Source organism: Glycine soja, chromosome 14 (genome assembly GCF_004193775.1).
Source record: "Glycine soja cultivar W05 chromosome 14, ASM419377v2, whole genome shotgun sequence".
Classification (NCBI taxonomy): Eukaryota; Viridiplantae; Streptophyta; class Magnoliopsida; order Fabales; family Fabaceae; genus Glycine; species Glycine soja.
In genome coordinates this window covers 37471806-37492437 of record NC_041015.1, presented here as the reverse complement: position 1 = coordinate 37492437, position 20632 = coordinate 37471806, and the positions used below count along the sequence as shown (strand labels likewise).

The 20632-nt window shown below is 39.1% G+C and overlaps 1 pseudogene; it reads right to left on the bottom strand.

Moving 5' to 3' along the window:
• Nucleotides 1-349: 349 nt before the first annotated feature.
• Nucleotides 350-20632, bottom strand: part of LOC114384042 — a 32196-nt pseudogene continuing 11913 nt past the window's right edge.

The window sequence follows — 20632 nt, the reverse complement described above, 5'->3', positions numbered from 1 at the left end:
GCAGTTAGTGAAAGGACTGTTTTTCAGAAAAAAATTTCTAAGCTATTTTTCAGTCCCTTCCTCAAGAAATTTGAAACCCTTATATCTATCATTCAAAAACAAGCTGATATACCCCAATGTATTGATTATGAAGCAAGTTCCACATGATACAATGCATAAAATGAAACAAACTGACATAAATTAGAACTGGGTTGCCTCCCAGGAAGCGCTTCTTTAACGTCATTAGCTTGACGCTTTTACCTCAATAGGTGATCAAATGTACTGTGCTGTGTGCCCATGTAAATTCTTCACCATGGTACAATTTCAACCTCTGGCCTTTTACTACCCATGTTCTGTCGGGATTCTGAGATTATGGGTCGTATAGCTCTATTGCACCATAAGATCGAACTTTCTTGATAACAAAGGGTCCAGACCATTTGAATTTCAGCTTACCGGGAAATAATTCCAATCTTGAATTAAAAAGTAGTACTTGTTGTCCCGATTTGAATTCTTTCTTCAATAGTTTTTTGTCATAATAGGTCTTGACTTTTTCTTTGTAAAGTCTTGAAGATTCATAAGCTATTAATCGCATTTCTTCCAACTCCAACAATTGGATCTTTTTGTGCTCCCTGGATGCCTTCTCATCAAAGTTCAGAAATTTCAGAGCCCAATATGCCTTGTGTTCCATTTCAACTGGTAAATGACATGATTTTCCATACACCAGTTGAAAAGGAGGCAGACCAATTGGAGTTTTATATGCAGCTTTGTAAGCCGACAATGCATCTTCCAATTTGACTGACCAATCTTTTCTGGTTGACGCCACTATTTTCTCTAGTATTTTCTTTAATTCTCTGTTGGATACTTTGACTTGCCCATTAGTTTGAGGGTGGTAGGGAGATGCCACTCTATGATTCACATGATATTGACTCAACACCTTTTGAAGTTGAGTATTACAAAAATGCGAACCACCATCACTGATCAAGATTCGAGGTACCCCAAATCGAGCAAAAATATTCTTCTTGATAAACTTCACCACAGTCTTAGCATCATTTCTTGAAGTGGCCATAGCTTCCACCCATTTAGAGACATAATCAACAGCTACCAAAATGTATTCATTTCATGTAGATGAAGGAAATGGACCCATGAAATCAATACCCTAGCAATCAAAAACTTCAACTTCCATAATATTTTGTAGAGGAATCTCATTTCTTCGGGAAATTCCCCCCATTCTTTGACATTGGTCACACTTTAAGACATGGTGATGGCGTCTTTAAAGAGTGTTGGCCAGAAAAATCCTGACTGTAAAACCTTGGTTGTTGTTTAATCTCCGCCATAATGCCCTCCACATGTTGAATTGTGATAGTGCCACAATATGCCCTTGGCCTCCTCACTTGTCACACATCTTCGAAGAAGATTATTTTCACCTACCTTGAACAAGTGTGGATCATCCCAAATATAATGACGGGCATCATGAAAGAATTTCTTTCTCTGCTGCCAATTGAGGTCTTTGGGAATGACACCTGTTGCCTTGAAATTAGCCATATCAGCAAACCAGGGTCTCCCTGCAATCAAACACAAAGATTCATAAGGAAATTTATCTTTTATTTCAGCCTCCTTTAAAGTGACCTCTTTATTCACCAATCTGGATAGGTGGTCTGCAACCACATTTTCAGAACCTTTCTTGTCCTTAATGACTAAATCAAACTCTTGAAGCAATAGTATCCATCTGATCAATTGTGGCTTGGAATCAGCTTTGTGCAACAAATATTTAATTGTTGTGTGATCAGTGTAAATCACTATCTTTGATCCCACCAGATAAGATCAAAATTTCTCAAGTGCATAAACAATTGCCAGCAATTCTTTCTCAGTGGTGGCATAGTTAATCTGAGCATCATTCAAAACTTTGCTAGCATAATAGATGATATGAAACATTCTACCCTTTCGCTGCCCCAGCACAGCACCTACTGCATAATCACTTGCATCACACATCAATTCAAACTCTTGTCCCCAGTTTGGTGTTGTAGTCACAGGAGCAGAAACCAACTTGGCTTTGAGGGTGTTAAAGGCTTCTAAACATTCTTCATTAAAAACAAACACAACATCCTTGTTCAGCAGATTACTTAGGGGTTTAGCAATTTTGGAGAAGTCTTTAATGAATCGCCGATAGAATCCTGCATGACCTAAAAAACTCCGTATGCCTTTCACATTAACTGGAAGTGGAAGTTTATCAATAACATCTATTTTTGGTTTATCCACCTCAATTTCTCTTTTAGAGATCTTGTGTCCCAGCACGATACCTTCTTGAACCATAAAGTGACATTTTTCCCAGTTGAGCACCAAATTAGATTCTTCACAGTGCTGTAACACTTTCTCTAAATTTGCTAGGCAATTTCCAAAAGATGCACCAAAGACCGAAAAATCGTCCATAAAGACTTCAATACATTTCTCCACCATGTCAGCAAAAATTGCCATCATACATCTCTGGAAAGTAGTTGGGGCATTACATAAACCGAACGGCATGCAGCGATAAGCAAATACATCGAAGGGACATGTGAAAGCTGTCTTTTCTTGGTCCTGAGGATCTACTGCAATCTGATTGTAGCCCGAGTATCCATCCAAGAAACAGTAGAAAGATTGTCCTGCAAGTCTCTCAAGCATTTGATCCATGAAGGAAAGCGGGTAATGGTCTTTCCTTGTGGCTTCATTGAGCTTCCTGTAATCAATACATATTCTCCATCCGGTGAATGTTCTTGTAGGAATTAGCTCATCTCTATCATTCTTGACCACTGTCATACCTCCCTTTTTCGGGATAACTTGAACAGGACTAACCCACGAACTTTCCAAAATTGGATAGATGAGCCCTGCCTCTAGCAACTTGAGAACTTCTTTTCTTACTTCTTCTGTCATTATAGGATTCAATCTTCTCTGAAGTTGTCTCACGGGCTTGTAATCAACTTCCAAATTGATATTGCGCATACAATATGATGGACTGATTCCTTTTAAATCAGAGATGTGCCAACGAATAGCCGCTTTACGACGTTTTAGAATCTGCACCAGTTGATCCTCTTCTTCCTTCTGCAAGGAGCTTCTAATTATAACGGCTTTAGTCTCATTATCCTCCAAAAATACATACTTTAAATGTGCTGGAAGGATCTTCAATTCTGCTTTGGGCTGTTCTGTTGGTCTAGTTTTTTCTAATTCTTCAAGAACCACATGACCAACAGAGCTGTCTTTTGGATCATCAAGTTCTTCATCACAAACTAGGTAGTTTGTCACATAATTAGGATCTTTTTCCAATGGGAACTGCAGTACCATGGTTGAAGCTGATAATGCTATCTCCTGCTCCACCTCTTCTTCTTCAAAACAGGCATCACCCATATCTGGGTGTTTCATTGCTTCAAAGAGGTCAAAGGAGATTTTCTGATCCTCTACACTGAGTTCCAATCGACCTTTATCTTTGCCTACAACATATCCAGTAGTTGCCATGTAGGGATATTCTGGAATAATGGAGACTTCATCCTTTTCTTTTTCGGTGATCAATCGATGATGGATTGTGTTAACTTGAAGAATGCTTTCTTGATGTGTTTCAATCTCTGCATACTCTTCTTCTCTTCTGACCACAACTTTAGTCATGTCGTCCACCAACATACCGATCTGAGTCTCAGCTCTTTTAAATGCTTGTTGCATTGAATCTACTGTATCTTTGAATTGCCTTAACAGGTCATCCAGATTAGACAATCCTTTTGCTTCATTGTGATAATAAGGTTGCCATTCTGACTCCCATTGATAATCTTTAGAGCTAGCTTGATATGTCATGAAGTCTGCCAATACACTTTCAAGATCAGGAGCTCTTCCTTTCTCATGATATTTGTACATGGTCGACTCCTGTCTCCAGTCAGATTTATTTAAAGAATAGAAATAACAATTGTCCTGGTAATGTTCTCCTCCAGCAAAATCACAATTTATTAGTGGAATAGAGATAACAATGTTCATGATACAGCGGTAGGAGATTGTATTTTTTCAGAATAACTAGGCTACCTGTAGGAGATTCTATACATACAAAACACTAACAGAAACAACAGTTATCCAGATCAAAAGGAAAACAAATATGAATCAAAAGTAAATATTCACAGTTCATCAACAAATAAAGAATAGACACCTAGGACAGAACTAACTATCCAAATAGAAAGAAGTTCCCCGACAATGGCGCCAAAAACTTGTTTGATCGCGGCAAGTGCACCGGATCGCGCAAGTAGTATAAAATGGTAAGAACCAAGTATCGAACTCTCGGGGAACTTTTGTTACATGGTAAAGCTACTTCAGTGAATAGGTGTCTAGTATGAAAAGAGATGTGTGGACTATGCATAGGTATGTAAACTAACTATTAAAAGGAAAATCACGTGAGTAATGATGCGTAAAGATAAGTAGACAACACGTTGGTCTTCCTAATAGGTGCCTGATGTTAAAAGGATATTCTCTACTTAACAATGCTCATGTGTTCTATGGTATCTCCTGAAATGCTAAACCCCGATTCCTCAGGATAGTCAAGCCTAATCCTGATCAAGCATCGTCCTCAAATTCCTCTTGTTGGACTAAACTTGACCAGAACCGCATTAAGACAAACATACAAACAACTAGGTTACTGTACCCCGATTCCTCGTGATAATACGATAAAATAGCCCTGTCCTATCAAGTTCGAAGAATCATACCAGTTTCCACTATTGAATGATCCTAACAAAGCATGCATCTACGTGATCAAGGCAAAAGCACACTGAAATGAAGTACTGATAGCACAGAGAACACATAAAACATCATTAAATAGATATACAAGTATTTACATCAAGTACCTACAAGGAAGAACAGACAGAGGATTTAGCTCTCCATATTTGGGAAGCTTCCTTTACCATAAAGAGAAAGGAAAAATGAAAGATTGAAGAAATACAAGTGGTGAGGATGTCTCCTCCACCTCTAGAACCTCACAATCACTCATAAACTCATCTCAAGCTCTCAGGACGACTTCCTCTTCAAGCCCTGATCTCTACAGGTCTTTGCACAACAAAATCTCTCAAACTCTCTGGATTCAGACCCTTCTCTCTCTAGAATCTCTCACATGCAGAAGCTATTCGAGAAAATGGCCAAAATCCCCTCCAAAATTTGATTTCAGGCTTAAATAGGTGGCTTTGTTTGTTCTAGAGCGCTTAGCGCGACTATGGACCGCTCAGTGTGCATTAGTGGATTTCGGCTTAGCGCCCGTTTTTCTCGCTCAGCAGATGGACTGAAGCAGTGCGCTTAGTGGGATGACCCATCGCTCAGCGAACATGCACAACTCATCCTTCTTCCAGATTCTTCCTCACGCTCAGCCGAGGAGTGTTGCGCTCAATGGATGGCTCACTAAGCCAGAAGATTGGCTTAGTGAGAGGATGAAAATCAGCACTTCACAAACTTTCCTAATTAACCTGAAATTGATAGGAAATGATTATTAAACACACAAAATGGGATTACTAAGTATTTATTACCTATCATTAACAAAAAGTACTTATAACACTTACAAAATAACCATAAATTGGAGGAGTTTGATACAATTTACACAGGTTTTATACACAAAAGTTAGTCATATTCATCGACTAATAGTCGCTCGATACTCGGAATGGGTTGCCAACATTGTGCCAGTCCCCACGAAAGATGAGAAAGTGCGAATGTGCGTGGACTATCGAGATCTAAACCAAGCCAGTCCAAAGGATAACTTTCCTTTACCGCACATTGATGTCCTTGTAGATAACACAACCAATTTTGCTTTGTTTTCTTTCATGGACGGGTTCTCGGGCTACAACCAAATAAAGATGGCACCCGAGGACATGAAAAAGACGACCTTCTTCACCCTGTGGGGAACGTTCTGCTACAAGTGATGTCCTTTGGGCTTAGGAACGCTGGGGCAACCTACCAATAGGCTATGGTAGCATTATTCCATGACATGATGCACAAAGAAATTGAAGTCTTTGTGGATGATATGATTGCCAAGTCTAAAATCGAGAAGGAACACCTCGTCAACTTGCATAACTTTTTCGAGAGGCTGCGTAAGTACCGACTAAGATTGAATCCCGCCAGGTGTACTTTTGGGGTCAAGTCAAGAAAATTGCTTTGTTATATCGTAAGCCAAAAAGGGATAGAGATGGACCCAAACAAAGTAAAAGCCATCCTTGAAATGCCCAAGCCACACACCGAGAAGAAAGTCTGAGGTTTCTTAGGATGCCTGAATTATATAGTGAGGTTCATATCGCAGCTAACCACTACTTGTGAGCCTCTCTTCAAGTTATTGTGTAAGAACCAGTCTGTCCAATGGAATGACAACTGCCAAGTGGCATTTGGAAGGATCAAGCGATGCCTTATGAATTCTCCTGTGCTTGTGCCACTAGTGCCTAGAAGACCCTTCATCCTATATATGACTATGTTGGATGAGTTAATGGGGTGTATGCTGGGGCAGCACGATGAGTCCGGGAAGAGGGAACAAACCGTCTGTTACTTAAGCAAGAAGTTCATGGCCTATGAGATGAACTACTCTTTGCTTGAAAAGACATGTTGTGCCTTGGTGTGGGCAGCCCATCGTCTAAGGGAGTACATACTGAGCTACACCACTTGGTTGGTATCCAAGATGGACCCAGTAAGTACATATTTGAAAAGCCAGTTCTCACCAGACAGATCGCTCGGTGGCAGGTTTTGCTGTCAGAATTCGACATTGTTTATGTCACTCAAAAGGATATAAAAGGAAGCGCCTTAGCAAATTACCTGGCTCAGCAACCCATCAATGACTACCAACCTATGCACCCAGAATTCCCAGATGAGGACATCATGGCCTTGTTCGAAGAGGAGGTGGAAGATGAGGACAGGGACAAATGGATAGTGTGGTTCGAAGGTGCGTCCAACGCACTAGGCCATGGAGTTGGGGTGGTTTGGCTTACTCCTGACAATCAATGCATACCCTTCACGGCAAGATTGGGCTTTGACTGCACGAACAACATGGTCGAGTATGAGGCGTGCGCCCTTGGGATCTAAGTAGTAATTGCTCAAAGTATATAGAGACTCAGCCTTGGTAATCCACCAAGTGAGAGGAGAATGGGAGACTAGGGATCATAAGTTGATACCCTACCGGGCTTACATCAAGAAACTGACAGAGTTCTTCGATGACATATCCTTTCGCCACATTCCCAGAGAGGAGAATCAAATGGTTGATGCGCTTGCCACTCTAGCATCCATGTTCCAGCTAACCCTACATGGGGACTTGTCGTACATCGAATTCAGATGTCACGGCAAGCCCGCACATTGCTGCTTAATAGAAGAGGAACAAGTGGTAAACCGTCGTACTTCGATATCAAGCGATACATCATAGACAAAGAGTACCCATAGGAGGCTTCCGACAACGACAAGAGGATGTTGCAAAGATTGGAAGCCGGTTTCTTCTTGAGTGGAGATATCCTATACAAAAGGAACCATGATATGGTTTTGCTCCGATGTGTGGTTGCCAGGGAGGCTAAGGAGATGCTATGGGAAGTTCACGAGGGGTCCTTTGGAACACATGCCAACGGACATGCCATGGCCCGGAAGATTCTGAGGGCGGGGTATTACTAGCTCACTATGGAAAATCATTGTTGTATCCATTTGAGAAAGTGCCACAAGTGCCAGGCATTTGCCGACAATGTCAATGCTCCACCCGTGCCCTTGAACATCTTGGCGGAACCTTGGTCGTTCTCTATGTGAGGAATAAATGTGATTGGAACTATTGAGCCCAAGGCTTCGAATAGACATCGCTTCATTTTGGTTGCGATCGACTACGTCACCAAATGGGTTGAAACTGCTTCATTTGCCAGTGTGACAAGGAGTGTGATGGTCATGTTCATCAAGAAGGAGATAATTTGCCGGTATGGGTTGCCCAGGAAGATTATCACTGACAATGTCACCAATCTGAACAACAAAATGATGAATTAAATGTGTGAGGATTTCAAGATCCAACACCATAATTCCACGCCTTACAGGCCCAAGATTAATGGGGCAGTTGAGGATGCTAATAAGAACATCAATAAGATAGTTCAAAAAATGATTGTGTCATACAAGGATTGGCATGAGATGCTCCCTTTTGCGCTACATGGTTATCGAACCTTGGTGCGCACATCAACTGGGGCAACTCCATTCTCTTTGGTGTACCGGATGAAGGTTGTGCTTCTGTTTGAAGTGGAGGTTCCCTCTTTGAGAATTGTGACGAGCCAGGGTTGGAAGAGTCGGAATGGGCCCAAGCGCGCTTTGATTAGCTGAATCTTATAGAAGGTAAGAGATTGGCTGCCAAGAGCCATGGATGATTATATCAAAGCCGGGTTAAGAACACTTTCGACAAGAAGGTATGCCCATGCAAGTTCAACGAAGGGGATCTCATCAAGTATCCCAAGCTCAGAAAGACCATAGGGGAAAATGGGCTCCGAATTACGAAGGACCTTTTGCCGTGAAGAAAGCATTTTCGGGAGGAGCATTGGTACTTGCTAGCATGCACGATGAAGAATTGCATTCACCCATGAATTCTGATATCATCAAACGATATTATGCTTAGTACTTGGGGCAGCTAAAAGGTTCAATACGGGATTGTTCTCCAAAAACTCATTGGGATCTCCCAAAGTCTTCCAAACCTTTGTAAACCATGATCGCAACATTAATAAACAGTGGATTGATGATTTGGGTTTTAATTTCTTGTGTTGTGTTTTTACTTCTTGAGAACCTACACTTTCAATTTTGCCCACTGAATCCAGAGCCATTTGGCTCCATCAAAGGGGTGTCGTAAGCATTTAAATAAAATTGAACATAATAACATCTATTTAATTATTGCACTTAAACTTCCTAATCATAAGCATGCATGCATGTGCATCTTGTCATCCTGCGGATCGAAGGATAAATGGAAATCCATTTTTGAGTAGTGATCAATATCACACCAAAATCAAGACATGAGTAAGTGAAGGGATTGGTATTTTGTGATGTTATTTCACATTTACTGCATGATGTCATTTCCTTTACTCAAAAGCTTGGGGGCAGGTATGAGCAGGTGCTAGGCCCGTGATCAACAGATCGTCATCCCGCGTCTTACTCACGACATTAAAGAAGCGCTTCTAGGAGGCAGCCTAGTATCTCTAATTCTATTCTTTAAAAGTCATGTTTTTATTTATCTGTTTTCTTGAATTTTATTTGAATGTGCCTATTTTATTTGTGACCATAGGAGTTAACGAAATGATAAACATGACTAGGAATAGTTCAAATTGTTGCAAAGGGTTTTTTCCAAAAAAAAATGGGAATTAGCTCGCCTGGGCGAGCATGTCTGGCAGAGTTTTTCAAAATGGGAAGGAGTGAAGCTTTCTCCACCCCATTTTTCTTCCCCAAGCAATTCTAAACATCCCAAGGCTACGACAGTGCATGAAACCAGTAGCTCTAGGTCCTCATTTGCACCTTTTTGCCTTCATTTGTTGTGTTTTGGCTCATCCCTACAAGTAAGTGCACTTTCCCTTGATTCTTTGGCTCTCCATTGATGTGTTTTAGTGCTCTAATTGTCTATGTTTGGCAAAATCTGTGAGACAATGTATGTGCAAATCTATGGTTGTTTGTTTGGATTAAGGGGTTGTAGGGGATGGCCATAGGCCTATTTTGAATTTTGAGATGAATGGGCATGTCGCATTGCCCCTGTTCCTCATTTTTTCATGTCTAAACATGCGCCCACCAAGTGTTCGGTGAAATGCCTCAATGGCATTTGCGCGTGGAACGAATTAGTACATATATGGCTGCCATTTTGATTGTGTGGACAATTTGTAGAGGCTAGAGTAAAGTGCCAAAAACATGACTTAGGCCTAGGAATCTAAGCTTTTGGTCTCGAATGTAAAAAAATGCATGAATATAAGAACATGTTTGTGAGTTTTTTTGGCTAGAATTTGAATTTGCTGCCTCATAATGAATACCTTGCACCTAGGTAACATGAAAAATACCTTTCTATAGTGTGTATGTATGCTGGATAGGTAGCATGAAAAATACCTTTCAATAGTGTGTACGTATGTTGGATAGGTAGCATAGGAAATGCCTTTCAAAAATATGTTGGATAGGAGGCATAGAAATGCATTTTAAAATAAATATATGTATATATGTTGGATAGATAACAAAAATTCCTTTCAAGATATGTATATGTGTTGAATATATAACATGGAAATCCCCTTCGAAAAAATGTGTGTATATGACAGTAGGTAATATGAAACTGCTTTTCAAAAGAATGTATATATACATGTGGTTATGTATCATAAGTTTTTTTCACAAAAAAAGATATATGTGTAAATGCATGTATATAGGTATGTATCATAAAATAGTGCGTGCCCCAATGTGATTGTTTTCTAAATTGCATGTTGATGCTCACACCATTTAAGTGTTGTTTGGCTCTTGTTTGTAATGATTGGTATTTCCTTGCAAACTAACTTTGCAAGTGTGTCCTCGTAGGGAAATGGCTCCAAAGAAGCTTCCAGCTAAGAGGTCCAGGAAAGATGCCACTGGAGAAGGTTCCAGTGCGGCCCCACTAGTGGACATGGAGTTTGATAGACACAAGTGGGTCATTCCTCAAAGAGAGAAGAGTCCAACTGAGGGACAGAGAGTATACTGAGTTTCAAGAGGAGATTGCCCAGAGGCAGTGGACTCAGCTGGTGTCACCCATGGCTAAGTACGACCCAGAGATAGTCAGGGAGTTTTATGCCAATGCATGGCCTATAGAGGAGGGAGTTAGAGAAAAATGCTCCTGGGTGAGAGGCCAGTGGATCCCCTTTGATGAGGATGCCATTAATCAGTTTATGGGGCATCCATTGGTCTTGGAGGAGGGCCAACACTGTGAGTTTAGCCAGAAGATGAGTCAGGCCTCAGGCTCCGATAAGGAGGCTATCAGCCAGTTGTTGTGTGTTCCAGGGCAGGATTTTGCCCAGAGCGTAGCGGGAAGAGAGGTGCAGATCATGCATACCAGCATGACCACCCTCACACAAATTTGGATGATGTTGCTGCTTAGTAACATTCTCCCCAACGACCATAACTCAGACCTCCTCCTGTTGAAGTGTCAGCTGGTCTACACCATCCTGACTCAGGTGAGTGTACATATTTCCCAGTTGATCTCAGATGCTATGTATCAGTTTGCAGGGATAGCGCCTCCTCGACACCCAGTGGACCTGGAGAGGTCCAATAGGGCCCTAGGGTTTCCTGCTTTGATCACAGGCCTGTGCCAATTCTATGAAGTGCCGGTCAACCCCAACAAGCTTATCCGGCCTCCCATCAGTAGAGCCTTCATTGAGAAATACTGCATGCCCAGGTATGTGCAGGGTCAGGCGCCACAGCAGCCAGAGGAGGACCAGCAGCAGCTAGTTGCAGATGCACCATTGCCACCTCTATAGGAGACACCATCCCTAGGGTCTATCTCTGCCACTTGTGGAGGATAGAACTCCAGATGAACACATACATGCAACATGTGACTAGCCAGCAGGCGGCTAATCACAGGAGGCAGGTGCAGCTGAATGAGACATTTTACCGGTACAATATGCACCAGTAGAGTCAGGACCCCAATCCTTTCCCTTGGCCTACTCTCGAGCAATTCGGGGCCACCGTTGCCTGGCCCAGAGATGAGGCCAATTTTGAGACACAGGCAAGACCCACAGGGACCCCTGGGGACGACGAAGGAGTTGAGGAAGATGACGATATGGCTGATGTGCTGGAATTCTTCACTTGAGGAGGCAGAGTCACACGGCTGGGTTGCCAAAAAGAGTGATTTCGTCTTTATTTGATGTTATTGTTTTCAGTTGTTATTTTGTTATCTCATTCTAGTAAAACTGAACTTTGATGTTATTGTTTTCAGTTGTTATTTTGTTATTTCATTGTGATAAAACTGAACTTTATGTTATTTCTTTCAGTTATTGGTTATCTCAGTTTGACTAATTTTACTGCTTCTAGCATATTGTCGTATGTACTTTGCGATGGTTTGTCTGAAACGCCAAAAAAATAAGGGGGTCTTGTGTATTTTCATTCGCACACCTTGTATTCCTTTAGATAAAATGTAATCTCGATTACCAACTTTTCCCGGGTTACAAACCTTTTCTAAAAAAAATTTTGCTTGAAAGAAATTGATTGAAAGAAAAAAAGCTAAGAGAAAGAAAACTAAAAAGTCAACGTGCTTTTTAAAGAAAAAAAATGACCGCCAGTTTTCCTTTGGGAAAATTCACGGATCAGGACATAAAAAGATTTTTGAAAAAGAATGAATGTGCAACTAAAGGGTGAGGACAATGAAAGAATTTCTCGAATGCCAAAATAGGTTCGGATATTTGCATGATTTGATAAAAGAACAATCCTTGAAACACTGGTTCGATCTAAGTGGGGAAACAAACCCTAAGCCTTAGTGTATACATGGCCACAAAGCTTTATGTTTGGGTGCCCACATGGATGTGTGCATGAATTTCTAATCATTATCGTTATATGCATGTCCTGGAAATGATTTGGGGCATTCCCTTATTCTTGAGCCACCTGTGAAACAAACAGCCCGACATACATCATGTCTCGCCACTTGGAGGCCTTTTGAGCCAAACATCGACTTTTGGCCATAACCTTGGCCTAGGATGGAAATTTCCAACCTTACCCTCGGAAGAGAGAACAAACGAATCTTCCCAAACGAAGCTTCTTTTACCTTGGGTTATAAGTGTGAGTCCAAAGAAAAGAAAAGAAAAAGAAAGAAAATCAATTGATCAAAGATTGAAGAAAAGCAAAAGAAAAGAAAAGAAAAAGAAAGGTTCGTGGAACCCGACAATGTTTGAACGATGTGCAGAATTGTCAGAAAGAAAGAAAATAGTAACAATGACTTGGTTAAAACCTGAGGGATGCGTCATGTAATCACCTGCTTAGTTACATACCAGATCTTTGTGTTTGCTCTTGTTCCGTGTTGACCCAAAGATAAAAAAGTAAACAAAAAAGGAAAAGGGCCAGAACACCCAAAAGCAGATTCCCCACCAAAATCCAACTTCCTAAAAAATATTGTTGATGGGAAATGACTTACAAAGTCAAATCATGACATGTCTGTGGTTCGGAATTAGGATGAAACACTTGCCTGTGTGAGATTTTATACACTATGAGCGATTTTCCTCTATTTTCAATTGGACCCAGTGCTTTCTTCTAATGTTCTTTTAGAGATGAAATGCAAATGTCCCAAGTCTCATTTGTGGTTATGAGAAATTCTATCAGCATGTTTTCCTTCCCCTGTAGTCACATTATTTTTCTTCAAAAATACATGTTTCTCTGATCGGTTTGGAGGTTTGTTTCTTTGCTGAGCGTGTTTGTGTTTTACTGAAAGATTTTCAAAGATTATTAAAGTCTTCTTTGCCTTCCAGAGACAATCAAGTTCGTTGGCACACACAGACAAATTATGTTCATCTGCCGCTTTTTGAATACTTCAATGTCTTTCGAGAAAGACTAGTAATATTAAAGTCTTCTTTGCCTTCCAGAGACAATCAAGTTCGTTGGCACGCAGAGAAAAATTATGGTCATCTGCCCCTTTTCGAAGACTTCAATGTCTTTCGATCGAGACTATCACAGTCTCCTTTTCCTTCCAGAGACTATCATGGTCATCTACTTTTGTTGTTTTCAAGACTATTATAGTCTACTGTGCTTTACAGAGACAATCAAGTCTGTAGGCATGTGGAGAAATCATGATAATTTGCTTTTGTTGTTTTCAAGACTATTACAATCTTCTTTGCCTTCCAGAGACAATCAATTCCATTGGCATGCTGAGATAATCATGGTCATCTGCTTTTATTGTTTGCAAGACTATTAAAGTCTTGTTTGCCGTCCGGAGACAATCAAGTTCATTGGCACGCAGAGACAAATTATGGTCATCTGCCTCTTTTTGAAGACTTCATTGTCTTTCGATCAAGACCATTACAGTCTCCTTTTCCTTCCAGAGACAATTAAGTCCATTGGCATGCAGAGACAATCATGGTCATCCGCTTTTGTTGTTTTCAAGACTATTACAGTCTCCTTTGCCTTCCAGAGACAATCAAGTCCGTTGGCATGCAGAGACAAATTATCGTCGTCTGCCCCTTTTCAAAGAATTTAATGTCTTTCGATCAAGACTACTAAAGTCTTCTTTGCCTTCTAGAGACAATCAATTCCGTTGGCACGCAAAGACAAATTATGGTCATCTACCCCTTTTCGAAGACTTCAACGTCTTTTGACAAAGACTATTAAAGTCTAATTTGCCTTCTAGAGACAATCAAGTCCGTTGGCATGCGGGGACAATCATGGTTATCCGCTTTTGTTGTTTTCAAGACTATTATAGTCTTCTTTGCCTTCCAGAGACAATCAAGTCCATTGGCATGCAGGGACAATCATGGTCATCCACTTTTGTTGTTTTCAAGACTATGACAGTGCAAAAAATAAAAATAAAAATTCATTAATTCCCCAGCAACGGTGCAAAAAACTTCTTAGGATTTTATTTCACGTTAGATTCAACTTATAGGTCAAGTGTAACATAATCATGAAATAGTAATTGAACTATCATCCATGTCGTCTTCCAAAGGAATAAAGGAGGGATTTCATGTAATTATTTAAATAAGAACTAGGTTTTTTTATTTTTGTTTTGTCATTGTCAAGAAATAAATAAAATAAAATAATTGCAAAAAAAATAATTAAGTAAAGATAGAAATACTAGACTTGGAGGTGACGTCAATCTTGATGAATGAATGTCTAGGTTTGGACTTGCAATATGCCCGATCCATTCTAACTTTACAATTCTATACTCATCTTTCTTGCTCATTCCTAATTCACTAAGGTATTCTACCCTTAGCTCCTTCATTGTCACAAATTCTAAATTACTTGTCTGATACTCAATCCCTTGGACATATCGACACAAACAATCAACATTGATGGTCGAGAATTAGCGAGGCTTAACTAGGATTATTCTAGTTGTAGAGATAATCCCAATTAAGTACTTGATTCATGTTCAGGTTCAACAAGGCTTGCCAAAGTGCAAGTCAATAGTTGAATTCATCTATAAGATGACCAATAAAATAAAAGCATTAAGTACAAAAACAAATAAAGACTCAAGATGAAATATTGAATTTATAGAATTAAAGCAAAACAAGGTTCATCCTTTCCTCTCCTAGGTGGAAGGAATTGCACTTAGAAAAATAATACAATGAAACTTAGAGTGTCTAATGGAATAATGGAGGCATCTAGTAGGTGGAAGTCTAAAATATAATTCTAAGAATTGCTCGGGACATCTACACCGTTACAATGAATGTCTAGCCTCATATTTATAGAATTATAGCTAGGTTTAATTAAGGAGATAGTCACAAGAAATTACAACCAAATAATATTTCTAATTTATTCAAGTAATTATGTTCTTCTTTATTTATCCTTGAAAAATATCTTGCTCTTGATTTTCCTAGCTTTTATCTTCAATTTTTACAATTTCTCCTGGTAGATCTTGTTGCTAATTTTGGGCCTATTGAACTCTAGTGCTTAAGCGAGAGATTACTCACTTAAGTGAGACAATTCGAATTTTGAGTTTTGGTCTTTGTTTGTTGGTGCTTGAGCGAGCTTCTGGGCACTAGAGTGAGCTCTTTCTAGAAGGACCTATTTTTGCTGAAAAACTATTAAAAATAAATAAAACATAAAATTATACCTAAGACAAAGTAAAAATTGAATTTAAAGCTAATTTTATTCAAAATAAGGCATAAAGTTAACTAAAATGCCAAATAAATGTCACAAAATGCATATGAAAATTCGGTAAATTTGACGTTTATCACACATAATGTTGTGAAAAATCAAGTTATTTGAATTTTGTACTAATCTTTGTTGAAAAGACAATGCACTGAAATTTGATTTCCAGTAGCAAATTCGAAGGAATGTAACAATTGTGCTTGTAATTGATATGCATACTTAGCTTTTGCACCTAAACTACATAGCAATTATCTCATTTATTCTGTTTTAATGTTGTAGTTGATCCAAAAATATTGGAATTTAGGGTTCTTTTGGATTTTTAGCTTAAGAAAGTTAAAGTTAGTGAATTTGATAGTGTTTTAGAATCTGGTGGTTTCTCAAGTCAGTGCACACATGTAGGTTCAATGCATTGTCACTTAAGCCAGTTGTACTGTGCATAATTCTTAACAACATATGTAGGCTTATTACCTGATAACTTTCTGAAAAACATGACAGTGCAACATTTCTGAGGTGGTTAAAAGGGGCACTATTCCATTGGACCAAGGGAGTTCGTCTAGGATAGTTTTCTGGAGTCAAAAGCCACTTTGGGGAGTTCCTCTTCTTCCATTTTCTTTGTTTCTTCTTCTAATTTTGGGTCTCTCATGGACATGAGAGGCTAACTTACCCATTGTTTGGGGCTTGGATATCTAAAGCATTGTGGTGTAATGATCTCTACTATTGATTTAATGTTATTTCACTAATATTGCTTCCTTTCTATGTTTATTGCTTTCTTTATGGTTTGATCACCCATATACATGTATGTTATAATGTTTTAATCATTTGGAAAATGTTTTCACACTAAGAACTTGAAGGAAATTCTAAGTAATCCATATCTAGGGTTGAAATGGTGTTGGTTAGCCTTATTTATGCATCTTTATTCTTAAATCAAGTAGATTATTTGGTGAAGGCAATAGTTGGAATAGCTTTGGATGGTAAAAAATCTTTAACATTACATCAAGAGTATTTTTGGTGGGCCAAGCACCCAACACTTCTACACAAATTTGCACCAAGTTGTCATTCTCTACACCCAAAGTGTGTGTTTTTCTTATCTCTTGAACCTTGCTTTGTTTTTATGTCTTTTATTACTATTTAACTTTACATTTCTGCACTTTTATTCTAAAATATCAATTTTTCTTCATTCCTTTGCTTAAAATTTGGTATATACAAACTCCGAGTCCAGTCAAAGTCCCTATGGATTTGACACTCAGACTTACTATTTATTACTACTTGTACGAATTTGTACATTAACTTTTTGGCAAGCATATCAACTCATACAAGTAGTAATAAATGGTAAGACCGATTGTGTCGAGTCCACAAGAATTAACAACAATAAAGAGGATCTTTTTGTGAGTTTTCTACTTTCATTTCTCATTACTAGTTTTTTGGAAACTATATATATATATATATATTGTAGCCTTTTCCCACTATGTGTTGCTTTCTTACATCCCTGTGCAAGGTCTTACAAAGATAACTTCACCAAATTTGCCTCAACCCATAAGTGATGCTATCCTATTCCTTAAGGTAAGGTGAACATAATTGCATTGGTTCAAGAAGAAAGTTCATTCGTTGTGTTAGGCTCAAAGGGTTACAAGGGATTCATTATTCATTACACACAAAGGTTGGCTTTTTGGCTAAGCGACTAAAAATAAAATAAAACCAACAAGGCCTTGATCATGTCCACATCATGTATGCACTCAAAAAGTTCAAAGAATCATGTTAAACCAAGAAAGCAAAACTAATTGCTCCCTCACAATAAAGATGGACACAACTTACACTGGTAGCATGAAGCATTTATCTTTTCTTTCACAAGTTTTTGTCATACAAGCTAACCAAGTTCACTCAAGCGTGTACCAACATACTTAAACTAAACCAACAAACTATGATGCCAAGTTAAAAAATAAATTTAAAATTGTAGAATTTTAAAGGAAGTTTAGAAATGCAAAAAAATAAAAGATGTCCAGAGATAAGACGACCTCAATCGTGAGTAGGCCATGGGTCCCATGCTCCTTGAGCAGCACTAACATCAACAACATAGTCGTCATCTACTTTAGCCTCTGTAGCATCAGCAGCAGCTCCGGAGTTCCAGTAGTTCAAAAGGCAGCACCCCACATGAAAGAGGAAGGATTGTTCCAAGGCCATGAGACTCGCTCTAGGAAGTCCTCTAGTGTCATGACTGGCTATTGCAATGATAAATGATGAACGTTCTGCATGAGTTAGTATTGCCCCTGATGAATATAACGACCCGCCTCATCACTACGATATCACGTACTATAAAATGTGACATTTCAATTTTTAAGTGAAAGCTCCATTAATTTGATTATGAAAAAGATGGTAAATTTTCCGTGATGTACATTCATCAAACAACACACAAACACGTGAACAAATACATAGACACACACACACACACATATATTACACCACTACACATCTTTCAAATGTCAAAACATAATTCAGTTTTTACACATATCTAAACTTGGGACTTACATGCCCAATCAAAAAGAGTCAAGGAACCAACTAAGGAAGAGTTCATAACAAAACACAACTCTCCCCCAAAATAAATTCCAACGTTATCACGTCAGCTTGGCAGCTTCAACAAAAGACTTCCCTCCAAGTCACCTACTGCTGCTCAGCTACTCCCACGAATGAAAGTTCATGATCATCACAGGCACCAATCACACAGTACAAAAATTGCAAGGTGAGTTTATTATAAAAGATCAACAAACACCAAAAGACAATGATTAACAAGAATACAATAACAATAACCACAATCATTCTCAATAACCCATCGGTTCAATGTACACTTAATAAACTAGTCATCAACTTTTCCATAATTCAAATCAATTATGCTCAGAATGATGCATGTACCTGACTCAACTCTAAAATGCAATGAGGTACCATTTATTAGGAAATAGCCTAAGTGTGTCCACATGAAAGTCTCACTTAGGAAAACTAGGCAGCAAGTGTCGATGACACCTTGTCGTGCGCATGTAACTCCCCATCCCCCCATGGTGATCAACTTGAGTCTCAAGGAAGTTCCAAACTGAGTGACATGCTCCCAAGTACAAGTATTTTTCCTGATGAAAAACTACAAGTACTAACTGACAAAGTTTGTACTATTTCCATGCAATATGAAGTATGAAACATGAGCATCATCAATGCACTGACCATGGATAGTTAAAGATTCTAAGCCACCCCCTTCTTTCTCCAAGGATGCTTAAAACCCTCTATTTCCCCCTCTAGGGATATCCAACATGGTCACCACACCCCCCATGTACATACACAACATAGATCATCACAATAACATCATCAACATCAACATCATCTCATCTCAATGTCATTATCAACATCAACACCATCTTATCTCAGTATGATTATCAACATCAACATCACAAGCAATCACATTCCACATACATACATATAAATTCATGCCCGAGATTCACATTCCTCAGGTCTTTAGGCAACATAAACCTCATACAACAACAATCCATAATGTCACGAGACTCATATTTTTAAGCAAAATTCTAAATTAAAGAGGAGAACTACGGTATTCAAAACAAACTCTTATGCCCATTTAAAATTTAATAAAGAAGTAAATAGAAGAACATATATAAAATGTTGGGCAAAGTCCCCTCTATAATTAAGACTTTTCCCAAAATTCCAATTAGTACAACAACAACATCATTGACAATTTCAATCATCAATAACAAACATATCCATCCCATTATTTAAAAACACAGTTTTTCTTGAAAACCAACATGCACAGGGACAAACATGCATCCCTATAATTGGGCTCCCTAACCCCAACTATGGTATCAAAAGTTGTAAACAAACAATAAACTCCCCTCACCTATCTATATATCTCTGTTAGTTCCTTGCGGCGTTGTTCTAAGATCTCTTAGGTTCATGTCCGTTCGTCCAAATGCAGAGCTCTTGAAGAAACTGCGAAGGGAGGATTGGAGGCTTCGTTCTCTACCGAATCCTCGAGTTGAGTTTTGAAGACTTCACTCTGATTAAACTGTTCTTCTCCAAGCGGTGGTCTGATTGCTGGACGTATTTGTAGCCTTCAAGACTCGCCCAAGCGAAATTTGGCTCGCGTGGGCAAAATGATCCAGCTTAAATTCGCCTAGGCGAAATTTGACTCGCCTAGGCGAATTTTGCTCCAACAAATTTTACTGCTTCAGAGAAAATATCATGTCTCATACTGAAGATGTTATACTGCAAATCCTAACGGTTAGAATATGTAGAATTGGGTTTCCAGCCTACAGTTCCAATTTGAAGGTGATCCAACGGTTAACTAATCTAGAATTATGGTTTTAATGAAACAAGTTTAGGTAAAACTTGAAATCTCATAATTTCAACCTAAATCAATAAAAGTCGACATAACTCAACATCCACATCAAGCAAATCGCACATGGCTAATTCAAACAATACCTTAACTCATCCAAATTAATCAAGTAATCAAATAACACAAGAAAAATATCAAACATCTATTTTCAATTATCGAAATTTCAGGGTGTTACAATGAAGACTGTTCATCATAGGCTAACACTACTCCTGACTGACAAAAGTGGGCGGAGGAGCAGCAGTGACCTGGCATGGGCCCCTAGGAGCTTTAGGTGCGGCTCTTCAATGAGACCAACGGGGTCCAAGGAAAGCAATAAAGGGGTCAGCTAGGTTTCAGCAACTCTTCTGGATGTAAGCAACGTTGATCACCAGACTGAGGGATTCAAAATCCAAAGTATCAGATAGGACTCCCTTGGAATCACAAAAGTAGTGAGGAGTTTAGGGAATCTAAACTTGGAGGAGTTGGACTAAGCAATCCGAGATATTTGAAAGGAAATGAGGCTACCCGCATCTATGTCCATCT